The 11,616-nt window shown below is 44.3% G+C and overlaps 1 long non-coding RNA gene across 1 annotated transcript; it reads right to left on the bottom strand.

The window, feature by feature from the left end:
• LOC106506835 lies at positions 1,417 to 11,234 on the bottom strand. Its single transcript, XR_001302416.2, has 2 exons — positions 9,557 to 11,234; positions 1,417 to 2,634 (listed from the first exon to the last, which is right to left on the bottom strand). It is a non-coding gene; the product is annotated as an uncharacterized LOC106506835 (long non-coding RNA).

The raw sequence follows: 11,616 nt of genomic DNA, 5'->3' as shown, positions 1-11,616 counted from the left end.
CCTCTAATTAAGTTTGTTTTTATTTTTCAGTATTTGGTGGTCGATTTAGTTTAAAGTCCTCGGGGAATTTAAACTACATGGATTCAATAAAAAGCAGCTGCAAAGTGGAGCGTGTTTCCGCAGCGTTTCTTTTCTCCCTTTTTAATTGGTAGCCACACGATTTGTAACAAGGTGAGTCTAATTCCATTCTGCTGAAAGAGGAAGTTTTATTTTTATTATCCTTCCAAGAATGTCTAGCAACTTGGCCGGGTTGGTGCGTTTTTTTCCCCTTAATATAATGAAAAGGAGAAAAATCCCCAATTTCTTTCCATTTCTGAGGAATTAAGTGTGGGAGTCAAATGAGGACACAGGCATTCCTTTGCATTAAGCCTTTGCTTTACTCCAGAGCCCTGATCCTGGTACCAGTTTACCCCGTCGTCGTGGGCTGGCTGCGCCGTCCCCAGCCAGTAAAGCCAGCCTGGGTCTGTTCCACTTAGTGGCACAGAGTGCCTTCTCCCCTCCAGCCACCCTGAGACATCTCTCACCTGGGGACAGTCAGGCTCTGCTTCCCTTCGGCTGTTTCCTTGGCCTCTGGACCAGTTATCTCAAGTCCTCCTTCAAGCCTCACCTCCTCCAGGAAGCTTCCCCAGACTAACACAAACTCATCAGATGACTCCCTTTCTGTGAATTCCCCACAATCCTACACTTTGGGCATAATTCTCCAGGTCTGACTGTGGACAGCAAGCTTCAAGCTCTCACAGACACAGACACTGTTAAAAACTATTATTGGCGTTCCCATCGTGGCTCAGTGGAAACAAATCTGACTAGTATCCATGAGGATGCAGGTTCAATCCCTGGCCTTGCTCAGAGGGTTAAGGATCTGGCATTGCCGTGAGCTGTGGTGTAATTTGCAGATGTAGCCTGGATCTGGCATTGCTGTGGCTGAGCATAGACCAGAGGCTACAGCTCAGATTCGATCCCTAGGCTGGGAACCTCCATAGGCTGTGGGTATGGCCCTAAAAAAGACAACTTCCCCCATGCAAATTATTATTTATATATCCCTGGTACTCTCATACTGGTTAATTAAAAAGCAACTAGATACAGCCTTAATGGAAGGCACCCTGGTTATATGAATCAAAAAAACTTCATATTTCATCAACCCTTTGACCCACCAATTATACCTCTAGGAATATATCCTCAGAAAAAGTCATGTATGAAGCAATGCTCATTAGAAATATTTATTACTTCTAAAATTTGGAAATAATCCAAGTGTCCAACAACAGGAAAATGGCTAAATTATAGAGCAGCTATGCAACGGACTATTCCAGAGCCATTAAAAATATAAAGTAATAGTTAATGACAGAGAAAGCTATTCAGGTTATATTGTTAAGTGGGAAAAACAGGCTTTAAATTAAGGGCAAATTTTACTTTTTATCATCTGGCGTTAGCTCACAAGAGCTAACAAGGGAAATAGACAAGTCATAAAATTACAAGGCAGAGCTTCCTTGAGGTTCCCTTCTCCACATACGAAAAAAAATTTAAACAGATAAGCAAAGCAAAGAGAAAATTAACCAGATCACTTCCACCCCCATATAACCACAATTAACATTTTGATGGACACGTCCTATCTTTCTTCTCCATGTGTGCGTGTATACATGGGGGTGATTACATGCATCATGTGTGTACACTCGTCTATTACTATAGTGTCTAATGTTATTTTATATTTAACTTCTGATAATACAAGAAACTTAAACTTACCCATCGTCCACTTCTGATCTCATGTGATATTGTTGTCATGCATTTTAATTCTACATACATTATACATTCCACAAAGCATCATCATAACCAATATTTATGTTCCCTACATATTTATGTTTCCATTACTCTTTATTTCTTTCTATACTTATTTCTGCCTGTGATCATTTCATGTCTGTGCAAAGAACATTCTTTAGTATTTCCTTTAGTACATGTCTGCTGGTGACAAACTCATCCATTTTTGGCTGAAAAGGTTCCTATTTTACTTTCATTCATGAAGGATGTTTTCACTGATTCTAAGTTGGCAGTGATTTGCTGTGAATTCTCTGGAACGGTTTCGAACAATTTTCCTCTAACATGCTCTAATTTTACTCTGGTTTTTCTTGTCCTGCTTGAAGTTTATAGTGATTCTTGAACCTATGGCTTGATGTCATTTATCAATTTTTTTTTTCCAAATTCCCAGCTCTCTCTCCAATTGTTTCTGCTCAATTTCTCTCCTCCACTTTTGGGATTCTAATTGTACTTTGTTATATTAGAGCTTGTCACAGAATCTCCATGTCTCTTATTCTTTTTTTTTTTCCTCATCATTCAAATTACCATTCCAAATATTTTTAGTGACCTTTCAGTTCATTAATTTTCTATTCAGCTGTGTTTAATCTTCTATTAATCCAATCCAATAAGTTCTTCATTTCAGTAATTGTAATTTTCAGTTCTATCGTTTCCATTTGATTTTTCTCTGTCAAAAAAATCTCAATTTTACCTTTTATATCTTTGAGCTTATCAAGCATGATTATTTTAAAGTCTTCATTAAAACCTCCGTTGTCTGGATTCTCTGTGGATCTGTTCTCTGGGTTTTTTATTTGTGCATTTTCTTGTGTGTCTAGTTATTTGACTGCATGTCTGAAATTGGTTAAAAAATAGAAAAAAATTGAAGTTAGGGTGATATCATTTCTTCAGGAAGAGTTTATCTTTGCTTCTGGGTGATAACTAGGGACATAAGCAATCTGGGATCTTCCTAATCCAAATTCAGAGATGAGCTGAATTGAAGCTCGGGTTCAGATCCTTTGAGAATTAGTTTACTTCTGGTAACCTTTGCTTCCAGAATATAGATATTTAGAGGTGCCATCCAAATTATGAACGTTAACTAGTTTCCCTCACCTTGGGAAGCCTTAGACTTCAATTTTTGTCTCCCCAAATCCTGCAAGACTACTGAAAGCCTGCTTGGCTTCTCAACCTCCCAGTCACCTCTTTGGTAATTGGCAGATGTAACCCTGCGTGTCACTGGGTTTTTATTGCTCTGGGCATCTATCTGCTCCCAAATCTTAACCTGGTAATTCTTTCCTGCTTTATTCACTATCTACTGCTTTCAGGCAGATTTTTATGACTTTTCCCCAGCTTTTCTGTCCTCAACAAATAAGTTGATCCTAAGGTCCTTGTCTGCCACTACTGAAAGTAGAAGTGGGCCACCTATTATGAAACTCAATTTTTAAAGGGCTCTTATAGCAATTTTTTACCTTTGTTATTAGATAATTGGCTACTGTCTGTTTCTTCTTCTTATTGAATTGGTTGTTCTTTACTCCTTTGAATATCGAAAGGACTACCAACAAAACTGCAGAAAATCACTTCTGCCTGGAACAGCTTTGGGGAGAGGTAGCTACTCAAGGATTCTTTCTCTGTGTTTCATCTACTTTCCCCCACTTTACTGGTCCGAGACTGAGCCATGATATTGCCTATTGCCTGGAAAACTAAGGCCCAAGCTGAGACTGAATGCTGCTGTCTCCAAGTACAAGCCACTCTGCCTCTGCCTCTCCGAGGTCTGATTCTGGCCAAGGGGTGAAAGCCTGTAGTGAGTCAAGTCTACTGTCCCAATTCTAAGGCACGGGGCTGTGGAGAAGAGGAAAACACAGCCTGCAAGCCACACACCAAATTCCTGGGAAACCAAGCTGATGCATCCACAAGATAATATTTTAATTGGACTCTTGCCCCCTCTCACTTGTATCGGTGACAGCTACCGGGTTTTTCCGTCAGTGACACACACTTTTGTTGCTGGTGCTGAATTTCCCAGATACCAGAAAAAGGAGCTAATGTTTCTCTTCCAAAGGTCAAGTATATCAGAATTATTCATTTCCTGCTTGAGCTAGTTTTAAGAACAGCTTCTGGAAGGAGTGAGTATGAGGTGGCATTCTGTAACAGGGCTTCCCTTTCCAGGGCACCTAATGAACAGAAGTGGGCCCTGGGAGGAAGACCTCAGGGCATGGAGCTTCACAGCTCTGGCTTCTTAGAGAAGCAGCACAACAGTGGGTTTTCGGTGCCTCATAAAGCCTGTGAGTTTGTGTGTGACCTTCGGACACCTGCTTGATAAATGCCAGAGAACGTGTAGAGAACGGGGGATTTCTATGCACGGCGGGAAAGGAGCCATCCTAGTCCTATCACATCCCCTCTGCCTTTCTGAAAAAGGAAGATCTGCTAGACTCCAAGTGTTCACGGGGCACAAGCTCCCTCCACGGCTCATGCAAGATTTTAACACCACAGCTAACCCCTCTCCCTCAAGCAAATGCTTAGCTCTGTCCCCAGCCTAACCCAGCTTCCAAACCCCAAGGATCTAATGTAAAGGCTTTGGGAGTGCAAACTTTTAGACACTGAATTTAATTCAAATCACCTTTGTTGATTTCTTGGGGCTGAGGTTATAGGATATGACCAGGGCACTTTCTTTTGTCTTGTTAGGGCTGCACCTGCGGCATATGGAGGTTCCCAGGCTAGGGGTCAAATTGGAGCTGTAGCCACCAGCCTATGCCATAGCCTCAGCAACACCAGATTCGAGCCATGTCTGTGACCTACACCACAGCTCATGGCAACGCTGGATCCTTCACTGAGTAAGGCCAGGGATCGAACCTGTGTCATCATGGATACTATTTAGATTCATTTCCGCTGAGCCACAAGGGGAACTCCTGCATTTTCTTAAAAAAAAAAAAAAAAGTCTTTCCTATACCAAAAGCTATAATAATCAAAACAGTATAGTACTGACACAAAAATAGACGTCTAGATCAATGGGACAGGAAAAAAAGCCCAGAAATAAACCCACACATCTAAGATTAATTAATCTACAACAAAGGAGGCAAGAATATATAATGGAGAAAAGACAGTCTCTCCAATAAGTGGTGCTGGGAAAACTGGACAGCTACATGTAAAAAAAAAAAAAATGAAATTAGAATATTCTTTAACACCATACACAAAAATAAGCTCAAAATGTGAGACTGGATGCCTATACAATGCTCAGAGGAAAACTCAGAAAATTCTTTGACATACATTGCAGCAATATATATATATATATATATATATATATATATATATATATATATATTTTGGATAAGTCTCCTAGAGCAATGGAAATAAAACCAAAAATAAACAAATGGGAAGCCTTTTCACAGGAAAGGGAACCATAAACAAAGAGACAACCTACAGATTGCCTGTAGGAAGTCAGAGTTGAGGAAAATATCTGCAGATGATGCTACCAACAAGGGATTCATTTCCAAAATATACAAATTGCTCATACAACTTAGTATCAAAAAACCCCAAACAACCCAACCCCAAAATGGAAGACCTAGGAGTTCCCATTGTGGCTCAGCAGTAACAAACCCACTAGTATCCATGAGGATGTGGGTTCAATCCCTGGCCTTACTCAGTGGGTTAAGGATCCAGCATTGCTGTGAGATGTGGCATAGGTCAGCAGCTGCAGCTCCCATCCAACCCCTAGCTTGGGAACTTGCAAATGCCAAGGGTGCAGCCCTAAAAAGAAAAAAAAAATGGGCAAAAGATCTAAATATACATTTCTCCAAAGATGTCATACAGGAGGCCAACAGGCACATGAAAAGATGCTCAAATTGCTAATTATTAGAGAAATGCAAATTGAAACTTCAATGAGGTACCACTTCACACCAGTCAGAGTGGGCCATCATTAAAAAGTCTACAAATAATAAATGCTGAAGAGGGTATGGAGAAAAGGGAAACCTCATACTCTGTCGGTTGGAGTGTAAACTGCTACAACCACTATGAAAAATGGTTCCTAAAAAAATAAAAATAAAAATAGATTTACCATATGATCCAGCAACCTCACTCCTGGGCATCTATCTGGAGAAAACTCTAACTCGAAAAGATACATGCACCTCAACGTTCATAGCACACTATTTACAACAATCAGATATAGAAGCAACCTAAGTATTCATTGACAGATGAACGGATAAAAAACATATATATACACACACATATATGTATACACACACAAATGGAATATTACTCAGGCACAAAAATAATGAAATAATGCCACTTGCAACAACATGGATGGAGCTAGAAATTATACTATTAAGTGAAGTAAGTGAGACAGAGAAAGACAAATATATGATATTACTTATTTGTGGAATCTAGAAAAAAATCATAGAAATTATACAAGTGTATTTACATTTACAAAACAGAAACTGTATTTACCAAACAGAAACAAAACCATAGACACAGAAAACAAATTTATGGTTACCAAAGAGGATGGGGGGGTAGATGAATTAGGAGTTCAAGATGAACATATATACACACTACCATACGTAAAACAGGAAAACGACAAAGATGCACTGAGTAGCACAGGGGGACACCAGCTGTTCAGTATCCTATAATAATAATCTATAATGGAAAGAATCCAAGAATATATATATATGTATAACTGAATCTCTTTGCTGTACACTTGAAATTAACACTGTAAATTAACTGTACTTTAATTTTAAATATATATAAAGAAACAATAGTCTTTAATCTAGCTACCTCAATGTGTCTGCCAAATGCTTTTGGGGGGAAATTATGTATATGATGATACCATTTTAAACAAATAAATAAACAACACATTTACATAAAAGTAAATAATAGTACATATATTTTAAAAAATCTAAAAGGACATACAACATGCTCTTAATATAATTAGGAAGGGAGGATTTTTAGTTTTTTACTTTATATATTTCATTTTCTTTTTTTTTTTTTCAAACAAGAATTACTTCTTAATAAAGTTTAATTTTTTAAAACATAAAGTCTTTCGAAGAGTTGCATAACAAATACAATTATAACAAAATACACTAGAATATTCAGAACTTTATTTTAGACTTAAAATTCTGTAATTGATTCATGTTTGATGCATTCCACTTATATTTTTGGACATCTCTGTTCTTAGCATTTTATTACTAGGTGCTTTTTAAAAGTTAAAATGCATTGGGAAGGGGGAGCAGAAAAGAGCCATGGGAGTTCCCGTCGTGGCTCAGTGGCTAACGAATCCGACTAGGAACCATGAGGTCGAGGGTTTGATCCCTGCCCTTGCTCAGTGGGTTAACAATCCGGCATTGCCGTGAGCTGTGATGTAGGTTGCATATGCGGCTCCCATCCCGCGTTGCTGTGGCTCTGGCGTAGGCAGGTGGCTACAGCTCCGATTAGACCCCTAGCCTGGGAACCTCCATATGCCACAAGAGTGGCCCAAAGAAATAGCAAAAAAGACAAAAAAAAAAAAAAAAAAAAAAAAAGCCATGAAAGGAAGACCGAAGAAGACAGGGTCCTTAAATTTACATAATTTATTCATCTCATCCAAACTTCCATCCAGCCAATCATCCCCTCAAGTGGGATGTCATCGGAATATACACTCATCAGATACTGGTTACTTGCAGGACACTCAGCTTTACTTCAGGGGACAAGAGAATAGAAAAATCACTCCTCCCTCGAACAACAATTCCATTGTCGTGGCGCCAGAATGTTTCCACCATGTTGTGGACATGATAATGCACCTCCCAGATCCCCGTTCAATAAAACATCTCTTATCCCAGCTGCTGGAAGTGTTGGGCAGGTAGCCTTCAGTTGTCACTTCCTTCAGGGATGGCCTCAGCTCCAGAGAGCCACCTGGCCCAAGGTCAGGCCCCTTCCCATGTGGCTGATATCCAATAACCAATTGCTACAAGGTTTGAAGGCCCAGACATCTCAGCCCAACTTGGGAACACTCTGAGAGGACAGTCTATCTCCAGAGCTGCTGTGGAATTGGCCGAGTCTATTGCCGGGCCTGCATCAGAGCTTGGCTTCTCCCTCTACCTGCTCACCTGCCCCTCCTCCCGCCTTCTCCACAGGCCATGATGTCAAAGGCATTCCCTAATAAACAGTCCACTCACCAAATTCCCTCCCAGAGTCTGCTTCCTAGGGCACTCCATCTGCAACACACTAGCCCAGAAAATCTAAGGCTACGGAAAACGTTAGGCCAAGTCGGGTTCACCTACTTCCTGCCGTTATTAGTGCAGCCAGGGCTACTGAAGCAGAATTGCATAGCCCTTTCTGCAAAGGGCCAGATAGTACAGTTTTACAGGCCACATAGGGTTTCTGTTGCATATTCATTGTGCCTCTGTGTGTTTAAGATGTAAAAAATCATGCCTAGCTCAGTGACAGTAGAAAAACAGGCTGCATGCTAATGCGTTGCAGTTTACTGGCCCCGGTGTAGGTGTTAGGAGCCCAGACTTGTTAGGAGACAATTCTCCATGGGCCCCTCATATTTGTGCACATCCAGTAAAGCAGCGGCACTGAATGGCATTGTCCTACATGATCCTTTTCGGGATTTTTATAGCCTGCAGCCCCGGAAGACACAGCATCCCCCTCCACAGAAGAGGTCAGGCTCTCTGCCCCCTGTAAGACCACCGCTTAGGTAACACGGGAGCTAGAGCCCATCCAAGTCCCTCTCGGCATCAAGCCCAGATCACGATTTTTCCTAAGCCTGCTGTGCCTTCCCCCGCCCCCGCTCTGATGTGCCTTCATGAAGGAAGATGTTTCCTGCCCCCCCACCCCACTGAGAATCTCTGATTGAAGGTCAGTGGAACCTCAGCAGAGTAAAGAAGTATAGACCAAGTGCCGTAGTGTCCCCTCAAATTGTGTTCAATTCTTATTATCACGTTAAGTGAATACACTGTTATGGGTAATGTGTGGGCCTACAAATACAGAGAAAAACTTTTCCGAGGGCCAAGCGCCGCAAACACCTTACCTCAGTTAACCCACAGCTTTCAAGGCCAGCAGCAGCATTACCTCCCCTTTGCTGATTAAAGAAATCTAGGACTCGAGAGGGGGGCCGCTGCCTGAGGGACCAGCAGCTAATCAGCGCACAGGGGAATCCTCCCCCACCCCTTTCTCCCCCCACCCCCTCTTCCTCGACCCCTTCCCCCGCCCCACTGGCCTCTGAGGCCTGCACTCTCTCGCAAATCATGCAGTGTCCTGGCTGTTCTCTGTTCCTGGGTCTCTCATCAGTTCAGACTAGAATCACCAGGAGGAGTTTTAAAACACACGGCCGCCCAGGCCCCACCCAGACCAATTCAATAAGAAACCCTAGGGACTGAGTCTGGGCACCTGCATTTTTTTTTAAAAAAAACCCTCCCCAGGGTGTCTCGAGCCACTCAACTCTGCCTCTCTCGGGAGGCCTGTTCCTCCAAGGCCTGGGGCTCCCCCTGCACCCCTCAGCAGATGGGCTCACAGGAGCCTGGCTGTTCTGCTCCCCCACCCCACGCCCCCCAGGAGCCAGGTCACTGGCTTCCTGAATGTCTGTGAAGCCACCAGTCCTGGGCCTGCCTGCTCTGGCCATGGCCCTGCAACAGAAGACTCAGTCCCTCCATGGCTCATGGCACTCTTAGCCACCACTTGCCAGGAACATTCTGTGGCTTAATATTTCTGTCAAGGAGGTGATCAATAAAAATAGTATCTGCTCAGGAGAAAGAGCAGCTATTAAAGCGTCGGGATGCCCAGAGTGGAAGTGGGGGGCTGGGAGCTTACTCACTGGGCCAGACAGAGAGATTCGACTTGGGCTTCTTCCCAGAACTCCTCCGGAACCAGGACCGCCGCTCTGGCCCTGCAGTTACTCTCCTCTTGGGGCCAAGTGGGATGGCGCGCTGGGCTCTGGGATGCCTGTTAGGCCTCGCTGATTCCAGGGCCGATTATCCAGCACAAGACTGTCCAAGCTCCTTGGCTGCTGCCTCCTCCGCCTCCCTTACAGCCCACTGGTCATTAGCACCTCCTCAGAAGGTACCGGGTTAGAGGGAAGAGCTGAAACTCAAACCCAGCAACCCTTCTGCCTGTTAGCAACTCTTATAAAAGTGCTGACCGACCAGCAGGTGAAGGTAGTTCAAAAGCTCTGACGGACCAGCAGGTGAAGGCAGTTGGCTGGAACCAGAGCCTGGGGTATCCCGTCCAGCAGCTGGTGGGGGTTGGAGGGGTCTGGTATTTACTGAGCACCTACTGGAACCACCCGAGCAGCACCTGATGGTGTGAGAGGTGCTGGGGGGGGGGTCCCCGAGGTGCTTCAGACAGTGGTGAGCCTGTGAGACAGGGGCGGTTCTTGTCTTCCTTGATAAATCTGGAACCTGAGGCTAAGAGAGGCCAGGGACCTGTTCGAAGCCACGCAAACCCCTGCGAGGAAGTCCACTGGGAGTGTGAATTCTGGTGGAAACCGGCGGTCAGATGCTACAGGCCTTACTCTGCCCTTCTGGTTCCTGCCAGGCACGCTCTGTGTGAGGCTTAAGGTCCTCACTCCCAAGGGGACTTCTGGAAAGAATGGAATTTTTGAGCTGAAATTTTAAAACCCACAAAAGCCGAAAGGGAAGTGAGGTTCGAGAGATCACCCCGGTTGCGAGGAGGGAGGGAACCAGGAGCGGATCCTGAGGGGCTAGGTCCGAGACCCACCTGGAAAGGGGGCAGCATTGGGTGCAGGGCGAGGAGAAGATTCTGGGCAGAGATGGGTGAGGTTGTGGGGGGGGCCCTTCAGACTGACAGGGGGTGTGGTCAGGTGAGGAGTGGACCTGTCTACCTCTGAAGACTGAGCGGGTCAAGTTCGAATTGGGGCTGTCCTGCAGGGAGGTGGCAGCAGCGGCCTTGTGTGGCACAGGGGCAGTCCTGCTACTGCAGTGGTCCAGGCTGAGCCAGGAGGGAGAAGATGGAAGGGAAGCGGGGCCGACCAGCAGAGAGACACCCTCCCCCCAAAAAACCCTGAATCACCCCCAGTTACAGGGCCTGTAACCAATTCTAGGCGGTGCCTGTAAAATGAGGTAGTGGGCTCCTATGATGTCAGGTTACCTTGTTATAGCATCAAAGAGCTTAGCTCTGGAGGGCCCATGGTGGCTCAGCTGCTTAGGAACCTGACACAGGTGTCTGTGAAAATGTGGGTTTGATCCCTGGCCTCACTCAGTGGGTTAAGAATCCGGCTTTGCAGGAAGCTGTAGGTCACAGATGCTCAGATCCAGCATTGCTGTGGCTATGGTGGAGGCCTGCAGCGGGAGCTCCGTTTCCACCCCTAGTCCAGGAACTTCTATATGCCACAGGTGTGGTGTAAAAGGGAAAACAAACAAACAAAAAGAGGTTAGTTTTTGGTCCCCAGATGGCTGATATATCTGCTCTGGGATTTACAATTTTTCTAGAAATACTCAAATTCCTGGAATTCTTAGATTTCCTTCAGTAATAATTTTTAAACATTAAACTTTTCTCCAGCAACTTCTTTAGGCTTCATAAAGTCAGCTATTAGGCTCTTTGAAGAGACATAAGGGGGTGCCCTGTCTTTTTTTTTTTTTTTTTTTTTTTGCCATTTCTTGGGCCGCTCCCGCGGCATATGGAGGTTCCCAGGCTAGGGGTTGAATCGGAGCTGTAGCCACCAGCCTACGCCAGAGCCACAGCAACACGGGATCCGAGCTGCGTCTGCAACCTACCCCACAGCTCACGGCAACGCCGGATCGTTACCCCACTGAGTAAGGGCAGGGACCGAACCCGCAACCTCATGGTTCCTAGTCGGATTCGTTAACCACGACGGGAACTCCCTGTCTTCTAAATAATCACCCACCAAATCTCAGC

This window comes from Sus scrofa, chromosome 18 (assembly GCF_000003025.6).
Source record: "Sus scrofa isolate TJ Tabasco breed Duroc chromosome 18, Sscrofa11.1, whole genome shotgun sequence".
Lineage (NCBI taxonomy): Eukaryota > Metazoa > Chordata > Mammalia > Artiodactyla > Suidae > Sus > Sus scrofa.
This window is presented reverse-complemented; position numbering and strand designations above follow the sequence as displayed.